Here is a 10,593-nt window from a genome sequence, read left to right as displayed (position 1 = left end):
TGTGGTTACACGGTATCATGACGTCACGAAACTTCTGCATGGAGAAAATTCTCCTCCTGCTGTTTTACAATCTTGGGAGTTCCGCGCGAGTGTGTCTGGCGTCCGGCTGTGTTTTGTGGTTACACGACACTATGACGTCACGAAACTTCTGCAGGGAGAAAATTCTCCTCCAGCTGTTTTCCGATCTTGGGAGCTCTACAGCTGCCAAGTGCGGGTGGTTCTGAACCAGTTTTAGAAGAACAGAAAGCGGGACGAGTTGGTTGTTATCCATATTAAACAGCGCGAAAAAGACCAACTCTGAACAAGCGCAACAACACAAGCGCTGTGTTGTTGTGCTTGTTCAGTGTTGGTCTCTTTCGCGCTGTTTAATATGGACCAGTGTTGGCTACTACCGCACACAAAACGTTTGCTTCTCTTAAAAACTTTACATTAAGCCTAGCTGCGCGATCACCCAAAATAGAACACAAAGTACATTTTACTAAATTTAATCGCATCTTTTTGTTACGATATGCTTGGGAGCGCCTTCAGTATATATGCTGGCCACGTATTTTGCACCAAGGGCATCATGTGCTTAGTTCTTGCCGCGATCTCTGTCTATTAATCTCTTTTTTGTTGCTCGTTGCCTCTTTACAGCTGTTTAGAGGAGCACGAGCCAAAGCAGTGGCCGTAGAGAAAAAAATCTCTCTCCCCCTCCCCCCCCCCCCCCCCCGGTCGTTGGACCTCTTCCATATTAATAACAAGTGACGGCCGTTGAATTTTATGTGTAGGCTTAGTGCCTATGGATCGAGCACATACCTGAGGCATGAAAGAGAGCGGGTGACAGGAGTTAATCGTACGCGCATTTGAAGTGAAACTGCTCTAAATGGTACGTAAAGTTTCAAGGTTCTGAAGCGACATGTGCGCTATAAGGTGCGCTGTGGTCGGCTGCGCGTTAAATTAGGCTATTTGGAGTTTATCGTGGGTTGACTTAGTACAGCAAACGGTAGTTTTTTCATTTCGCCTCCGCAAAAATGCTGCTGCCGCTCCCGGTATTCTTTAGTAAAATTTCAATGTTATTTTCCAAGAAAGGTGCGCGGGAACTGCTCAACACGTGAAGAAAATAGCGGCTTGGATTAAAGAAAAAGAGAGCACGTAAGACTGAAGTGCCAGGCCTCCACGTACACTGGAGTTTGCAGCCATCAGCGACTGCACTGCTAAAGAGTCCATGTTGGAGAGGCTGCATGACTAGTCGAGTGCGATGACCAACAATTCCGCCGGAAGAGCGCTGTCGTCCGCATACTTTGTGAACGGCGAAACAAAATCAGGTACATTGCCTCTTGGACACCGCTCGTTGTTTGCCGCTTCCCCTACTCTCACTCCGGCGTCGATGCTGCGGCTATATTTACAACACAAAATACTGTCGTAATCCGCAACTTTCGCGGGATATAGTATGCGGCAGTGGGAATTACGTATGGCTGCCCTAGAGACGATTCAGTAGCAGTGCTCGCCTTGTATTGTGTTGTGCATCTTTGCTCTGTCTAAAGCTGCATTAAACATTTCGGGGACACTTAACCTTAAGTCAAATGAACACTTAAGTCACATGGACACTTAAGTCAAATGAACCTACTGAAAAATTTGGTTTCGATGCGCAAGGTGGCGCACCTAGCGAGTCTCTCTAATTTCATTGCTAGGAGAGATATTCCTCTTCCTTGTTAGTAGTTCAATTCGAATTGTTTTGTGGTGAGCGGTCGCGTTTTTGACGATACACTCTTGATTCTGATATACTCCAGGAGCACCACGGAGAGTAGGGTCGAAGTTGTGGCAGTTTATGGGTGACAGAAGCTTCGCACGAGATCGTAGTTTGACTGACGGATGTCGTTAGGACAGTACAGGGTACAAAGCAATCCTACCGCGCCGGGTTCTTCGTGACGAGCAAGCACGTTTCGACAGTGTTCCCTCATTGCTCCAGATAAGGACTCCGGCGATTGTACAAGAAGGCAAAGGTGCTGCATCAGCTGGACTTGCCTGCAGTCCACGCGCTTGCGGATGTACAGCGTTGCTGCCGTTTGCTTTGACAGTAATTAGTGTGGAAGATATCTTCTGGTGGCAGGCTTGTTATGTTCTGAGTACAAATTTCGAGCCTTTATTTGGCAAGATGAATGGAACAAATAAGATCAGATATAGAGGTTTGTACTCTCAAGCACCACTTTGAGTAAAAATTAAATGAATTGATGGTTTCTGGGCGATTCCTTTTTTTGGAAATGCGTTTTCCCCAAAGTGGACCTACGAATAATTTGCTTGCTCCTTCATGTGCGCGTGCGCGTGCAAAAACTGACGCAGACAAGGCAACCCTGCCGAGGTCAGCTGAGACAGGGGAGGCCAATCGGTTGATCGGTTGATGTCGAAGATACGCCCAGTGAGAAGTTTAGGGAAACAGGAGATGATCGTCTTCACCGTGTTCATGAACGGGCTAAAGCCGACCGCTGAGACCTCCGTCGGAAATCTGCCTTGCAGCACTTCTGACCCATGTCGATGGTATTGACTGGTTACTTCTTCGCTGTAAGCTGCCTCACGGCCGGTCTTGACGCGCGCGCTCTCTGGCTCTCTCTTACGGCCTGTGCATGAGGGGCAGTTGCTACCTATCGCCGCAGCTCTCCGGGGGCGCTGCGAGCCAACCCTCTCAGCTCGAGTGGAGCCGCTGAAATGTACCCTCGAGGTAGCCTCGGTAAAGCTCACTTTAGCTTCGGCGCGCGCTGGTTCTGATACCCGTGTTGCCGAACGGCTCCTCCGAGCACTGAGCAAGAACCTGACAACCATATCTTATGCAGCCACCGCTATCGGCACGCAAAGCATGGAACTGGTAGATGGATCTCAAAACACTGAGGTTGGCATGCAGTGATGGCGCATAGTATTAGCGGGTAGGGCTGTATTATTTGCAACTGAGAGGAATAAAAGTGAGGCAAGATATTTCAGTGCAAAACCAGGGTTAGGAAACATTTATTTTCAGAAGAGTATATGCTTGGGCTTGTTGGTTCATAATTGAAAGGTGAAAAACGTAGCGCAAAGAGACAAGGACACAGAAAGACAGACAACACACGGCGCTAGCGGCGTGTGTTGTCTGTCTTTCTGTGTCCTTGTCTCATAGCGCTACGTTTTTACCTTTCATTTATTTTCACTCTCAAGGCTGGCACTGTCTCTGTCGGTACTTGGAAATTTAGGAAGAAAATAATAGCACTTGCCGTTTGAAAAGGTTTAAATGTATCTGTGCATCTGTTCTCACAGTTCCGAGGGATCTCCGTTACAGTCTGAAATGCTTTCGCGTTGGCTTGTGGACAAAACCAGACGGCTTGTCATTTTGGTCTGTCAATTTCTTCGAGTAGTTGACGAGAAGAATTCGGAGAAACGTCCAGAAATCAGATGTGCTAGGCGTTTGGTGTGACTTCTATCAACACCTTCCGGGCAGCATAGGAGGGGCGAATCTTCCAGATGTGGCTCAACGATTAACTGCAAGGCTTTGAGAACCTTTGATCGTGGGAGATCCTTGACCGCCTTTTCAAAAAATGACGAAATCGTTTCCAGGAGAGCTAGAAACTCGGGCTTTGGGTAGTGAAGTTCACCATTTTCTTGACTACGCAGAAGTTTATACAGAGGACTGCAAGTGTTGTTTGTTGTCACAAGCATGACGCAGGCGTCACACCCAAGATCACTGATAAGCTTGGCAATACAACCACCTACATACACCAAGCCCGAACAAGCAACGGACGCAGGTGGAGCTGGAAGATGTGCATGCAGAGCTTTCAGTTCTTGAACCACTTCTGGAGGAACAGAGGCGGCCGCTTCTTCAGCGTCTTCACTTTGTACAGTGACTTCTTTCGATGGTAGTGCTTTTTTCTTGACAATGTGGTCCAAAGCTGCTGTAACGGCTCTTGCGTCCAGCGCATCGTTACCTCCACACATAAAGCGCAGTTTTCCGAACAATGCCTCAATGGGATCACTATTGAATTTTCTAGTCAAAACGTAGTTGACGCCTCTTCTCAGAAGGAATTGGGTTACCTCCACTGTGGACTTTGTGCTAAACAGTAGGGCATGGTATGTTTCCTCTGTGAGGTTCCCAACACCAGTGGCAATGGAACATTCTTGAATCTTCGTCACGTAGCTGCAAAACTCATTTTGCAGCCACAGTAGTCGGTCATCGTCTTCCTTAGAGATGGGCATTTTGCAGTCGCTTCCTTTGTATGTCGTGTCGTGAATGTCAAACCACTTCTTCATTACTTTCATGAAGTTGATTGTGGATGTTGCGTCCCTGAAAGCAAAGAGAACTGAGCTGACTCGCGAGTTCTGCTGGAGATGTTCCAGCGCGGCCGTGACTTGCGGCGAAAACACCTGCACGGCGCGTAGCATGTTCATTTTCTCAAGGTTCGACGGATACACATGTTTTCTTGTCAGATTTCTGGCCAACTTGATAGTCATTTCCTTCTGGTGCTCATACAGCTTCTGAACAAATGTGCCACTGATGACGCCAGTGCCATCTGTGAGCTCCCGTTCCAAGAATTGGCTGCGGACATTCTTGAAAACATGGCAAGGATCGAAGCTTAAAAAAATTACTCGTTCTTCGTCCTGAGGATGTTTCACTACAGTTGACAAGGAACCACTCCCCATGAGCTTAAACATCGTTCTGTTCGCTGAGTAGTTATCGGTAACAATACGGATCACTACAAAGCCGCATTCCTCAGCTGCAGAGATGACGTCCTTCGTCCACGCGTACAAGTCTCTCCCGCTGAGCTGCTTCGTGAAGTAGTAAGAACATGGGATCTTGTACGAGCTTGCCACTCCGTGGAGCACGAAACATAGGACTCGGTTAGCAAGTGTTTCGTTCTTCGCACGGGGAGCACCGTTTTCTGGCTTGTCTTTGATCCCAAATATTACGTCAGACTTCCGATCATATATGCACTTTGGCTTTATTGCTGCTTCATCGATTATTAGTGAAGCCATGTGCTGTCTGTGGCTGAGAAGGGACGCCTCGTGAATCAGCCTTTCTTTCATGGCACTACTCATTCCAGAAGAAGTTGAGCTAGGGCCGACGTAGCGCTGTAGTGTACACTTGTGCGGCAGTGTCAGCAGAGTGGCATGATCATAACCTTTTGGCGAAAGGAAGCGCCTTATGACGCACTCTCTGATTACTTCTTCGGGATAAGACTGCAATTTCTTCTGGTATCCTTCAACTTGGTGAAGCAGGAAGACAGCTTTTTTCTCTCCCTTCTCGGCGTCTGAAGCAATATTTTTCATGGATGAGTAGAGCTTGTCGTCACGATATGACGAGATCACCTTTCTCTCTGCTTCTAGTTGCTGCTGTGCTTTTGAGCAATTGGAGCGGTAGTACGCTACCTGTGAACGAAGCCTAGCTATCATTAAAACGTATCGACTTGCTCGCTGCCCATCGTTGTTTGTTGTTTGCGTGCATACAGTGGCTTTCTGCTTGGATTCACCTTCCGGCGACTCTGACACCGCATTCTCGCAATCTTCTGGATCTGCCTTTCGCTTTGCTGGCTTCCTTGAAGGAGCACTGTCTCTGACTTTTAGCGTCCTACGTGCTTTCTTCGCAACGGGTGCCAGGTAAGAAGGATACCCTTCAAGTACGGTTGGTACCGCTCCAGGAACCAGTTTTCTTATTTTGCGATCACTGACGTAGTCACTTGCCAAAAAGTGCTTGCTGCATACTGTAGTCGAAGGTGATTTGTCATTAATGACGAGATTTTCCCGAGAAATGTTTTTTTGCCATTTGGTGCACAGTTCTTGGTCAACTGGAAACTGGTGAAACGACACACCGGGAGTCTTTCCGGGACGCGACTTACAATACGGCACACAGCAGTACACCATAGCCACAATATTGATATGCGCGCCTTCACTTCACAAGTTTGGGAGACGAGTACCCATTAAAAGTCGATGCAAAAACTTACTGAGCAAGGCACACGAAGAATGAGGCTCCACGTGGCAAAATTTTCGGTCACGCGTTTAAGCACAGCGTCACAACCACAATGCGTAGCTTCAGAGGTTTCTGGGACGAATATCCATGGAAAATCCGATGCAAAAAACTTGCTACCTCGTTAGCAAGACGCGCGAAGCATGAGGCACATGGCAGCGACAAAACAAACACGCGAAAAAATAGGCACGTGCGCGCCGACTGGTCAAGACAGGCTCCGATGCTGCCGCAGGAGGGGAGATCAGCGGTGGCGCAGCGCAGAAAAAACGGAGTGTCTAGCGTTCCGTCCAGACGGAACATTTGCTGCTGCTGCAGTTCCGTCCAGACGGAATATTTACTGCAGCTAGAGCTCCGTCCATACAATAGACAGCTTTAGTTTCACGTACACAGAAGCTTCACGTAAGTAGAGCGCTTACGGCTCACCAGTGCGCATGCACAGAACGGGAAGTGTCTGTGTGGGTCGCACTAGAGTGTACTAGAAAGACCTTTCTAGTACACTCTAGTCGCACGGAGGTACGCGAGATTCGGATCTTTGCGTTGCGGTCTTCACGTTGCTTGCGTACGTCGCGTTGGCAAGATGGCGGCGTCCTGCCCGCCCGCTTCACAACGATAACAGCTTCGCCGCTAATCCCTCGGCGTGTTATCGTGCTGTAAACTGCTGTATTTGCCTTCAGTTGGTCCATTCTTGCTCTCGCATGAAGTTTTAGGTGAGAACCAGCTTTTGTTTTCCAGATAGAAATCCGTTTCAGCAGCTCCTAAGCCTGACGGAGAAGCGTTTGTGGTCGTCATAGCAACGAGTGTGCCGACGGTCTCGCGAGACCACGCGAAGCTCAAAACCTCGCGGGATATCGCGAGACCCTCGGCATAGTCAGCGGGAAATGCAAAACGGTGTACGTCTTGGCTCCACACGCAGACGTCGTCAACATGAGTGGGACACCAGCGCTTTCGCTTCTCGAAAAGTGATGATTTAAATATGATGCGGGACGTGAAGGAATGCAACCCCTTTGAAGATAACATGCAACATACAGTTCGGTGGAATGAAATCGCTCAACGTTTGTCAGAAGAAAGGGGGAAAGTGTCTACCGCCCGCACTGTGGCTTGGCCTGGCTCCGCTCCAAGCAGCTCGACTAAACAAAATTAGTTTTCTTTATCTGTACTAGATGGCGCGGCGCAACATGCTAGCGCATTTTTTAGGTTTTATGGCAGATCTACACAGTTTGCGTCCCGTACGTGTAGGTAAAACTGTACGAAGTGACACGAGCGTACGCTACGTTGACTGCTCACGTTTACGTGCGTGAAGGTTCTACGTACGTAAAACTAAAACTGTCTAGCGTCCGTACGGTCCATACTATACAAAATGGGGGATTTCTACCCACATAAAGCATTTCTTTGCCTCTGGAATAACCAGTTGACAAAGCTGTATGCAGATGTTCTTTCTACGCATGTATACGGCACCAAAATATCTGTCCGCGTATAGTTACATCCTCGAAGGTATAACTTCCCTGCATGCATGCAGGATCGGGAGAATGACACTGTTAGAAGCAGAGTGCAGAAACTCTTCGCGAAGTGATGCGATGCCCTGTCGCTATTTGTGCTGCAAGATGACGTAGCGCGAAAAAGACTAAGACGTACACAAACGGTCAACAAGCATTATGCAAACGCACCAACAAACCCAAGCCAAAACTCGATCTATTGCCATTTCTCACTGACTGCTTGAAAAATAAAATGATGCAACAGGATACTCTGTCACACATTAGGCGGAACAGGATTGCCACTTTTTTAAATGGACATGCAAAAGTATGCAAGCAAACTGGTTTCCACATCCCTAACGCCAGCTTTAATTCCGTCTTGACATAGCTCTTATGGCAGATAACGCTGGACGGAACTGTATGGTGTCAGATACAGTTCCGTCTGGACGGAACCCCATTGCTACATGCAGTTCCGTCTGGACGGAACTTTAGCGCAAATTGTAGTTCCGTCTGGACGGAACTCTAGCCACAGCCCAGAAAAAAATGCTTTGTTCGCTCGGCGCCTGCTCAGGCCGTATGGAGAGAGGAGAGAGCGCGCGCGTCAAGACCGGCCGTGGCTGCCTATTTTAACATGCAAGAGGCTACAAAGTGGCCCACGCCGCACTTAAGTCGTCGACGAGACATGCGAGCCCCAGTTCTCTCAAGATTGCATAATGCCGCAAAATACGATTCGAGTTGGCTGCGTTTTTATTAACGCGAAAGCCTTTAATGTCTCATCGTTGTAAGCAGGAGTTGTCGACAGAGAATGTCACGCTTTTCAGTTGGTCGAAACGGTCGTGACGTTACAGTGCGCCAATTTCAAACGGGGCCAATTGTACTTTGGCTAGTAACCATGCAACCAATTGAAGGGACCCTATAGTGATGCTCCAAGTAAGTGGGACTGAGCTTAGTTAATTGCTTAATTATCCAATTAGCCTAATTAACTTCTCTAGTCAGGCCATATAAATAAATAAAACCTAGTAAGAAATTGGTCGAGCTCGGGAATCGAACCCCGGTCTTCGGAGTGCGAGACGAGCATGCTATCTACTCCGCCATGCCAGCTCGATGGTTTGGAATGAACAAAGGCACGTCTAGTGAATACGGTGTCTTCGCTCACTGCCATCCTCCTTCCTCCCTTCCCTTCTGGCGAGGTTTAGGTGTCCACCGAGATATGAGAGAGAAATACATTTCCTTTCCTCAAAAACCAATTAACCGACGAGCGAGGCGTAGAACCGAATGGGCGATGGCGTTCTATGGACTCCCTGGCAGCGTTGCAAGACGCTCTCGCGTTCCACTCTTAGAGGCGAAGCTTAACATCTTAACCACACATCAGTGACCACACTTTAGGTCAAAAAAGTGCACCCCCCCCCCCCTAAATTTTGACGGGTGTCCACCGAGATATGTGAGACAGTTACTGCGTAATTTTCTTTCCTCAAATACAATTTTCATTTTCTTCATTACGGGCCATCTTCGTCTTTCTTCTTTCACTCCCACTTCCTCCGTTCCTCTACGGTGCGGTTCAGGTGTCCACCGAGATGACAGAGATTTACTGCGCCATTTCCTTTCCTCAAAAACCGTTGCGTTGAAACGGCAAGGCATCGCGCCGAACGGGTGGTGGCGTTCCGTGGACTCCCTGGCAGCGCTACAACACGCTGTCGCGTTCCACTCCTAAAGGCAAAGCTGAAGCTTGAGCTTAATTAGCAGTTAATTAGTATTCAGGCATTAATCAGTAATTAACAATTAATTAGTGATTTGTCATCACTTAGTAATTAGTACTCAATTACATGTGACGCCACCAGTCCACAGAAGCACTGAAAGTGGTGCGGAAAACGCTTTCGCCTCTACGCACTTTAGACAGTCAAAGTGCCCCCTGAATTTTTTGCATTTTGTGCCTTAAAAATGAAGCTTTTGTATTCATTCTGGGATGGATGTTTTAACCAAAGTAATGTAAATTAAGTGTGCTTCGGTGATTACGTAGTGTATGAGCGTTGCAGTTTAAAGAGATACTGCCAGTTCTAAGTTGGTGCTCCGCACCCTGGAAGCCCTCAGCCACGCGGATGTATAGGCTGAACGAAGAATGAGAGAACGCATGCAAATCACGTATGCGCCTGCACTGCTCAGAACAGTTTGTCATGTGAAGCTTCCCGTACCTGGATTGGAGATTACTATAGCTGACTTCGAAAGCATTGCGTACCTGCTGCACAATAGTGCACCAAGTTGCCGTGCTGTAGCGGACAGGTGGGCCTGCTGCAGGTGTATTCGTGATCTCTTGCTACATTGTCCAGGAAGTGTCATATCAAAATATTGGAGGCCATTATTTTGCATTTGAATTGGAACCGTACCCACAGTTGCAATTTTCAACCTGCTTTGGTTTTCTGTAAGTGAAGTAGTCTGAATAGCTTGTTCCTTAAATTTTGCATCATTTTGAGAAAGAACATTTTCTCCAGTTTCTTTCTTAAATAACTGCGGCAGTGAAGCTAAAATAAGGCAAAGAGAGGCAGGGATGATTCAACATGTTCATGCGGTGAGTTTACTGCAAAAGAATGTGAAGGGAGTGGATACGAAAAATTTGGCCAGTTTGTGGGGTCATATCCCCATCCAGGCTACCAAGAAGTGGTATTTGATCCACCAGAGCAGTAATGAGCATACTGTTAATGTCATTTGTGCAGATGTGAAAGCAGTAGCTTTGTAGTCATGCTGATGATATAAATTCAAACAGGAAATGGCGCTATCGAAACGCGGTAATTAAACGACCATAATGAAAGCTGTTTATTCTGATGCAACATTTAAGTGTGCGATGCTTTGCAGTGTCATTAACGCATTTGTGAGGCTGTGTAGCGTAATTATTTTATTACTATAATATTCTATGCAGAGCACTGACCACAACAAATGAATCGTTTTGTTAATTTTCCACATCTACATTTGGCAAACAGGTGAGACAGACAATCCTGATGAGGTGCTATACCTAGCTTGTATGTTGTCGCAGGGAAACAGGGGATCGTGCTCAGAAATGGGGTGCGGTCAGTGTCCAGTTGTTTTAGCTCTAACTAACTACATCTTTTCCTTTCGAGTTATTTTGATTCTCCACGAACGTAAACAGGTTTCACACCTTAATTTATTCTTCAG

General features: G+C 47.3%; 1 long non-coding RNA gene across 1 annotated transcript in view; it reads left to right on the top strand.

Moving 5' to 3' along the window:
- LOC149372209 (uncharacterized) overlaps positions 1 to 10,593 on the top strand; it is a 60,460-nt gene that overhangs the window by 22,692 nt on the left and 27,175 nt on the right. The window lies entirely within an intron of this gene.

The sequence above is a fragment of the Amblyomma mixtum genome, chromosome 1 (assembly GCF_055824585.1).
Source record: "Amblyomma mixtum isolate Tamu chromosome 1, ASM5582458v1, whole genome shotgun sequence".
Taxonomy (NCBI): Eukaryota; Metazoa; Arthropoda; class Arachnida; order Ixodida; family Ixodidae; genus Amblyomma; species Amblyomma mixtum.
The sequence above is the reverse complement of the archived record's forward strand: the minus strand, read 5'-3'. Positions and strand labels throughout refer to the sequence as shown.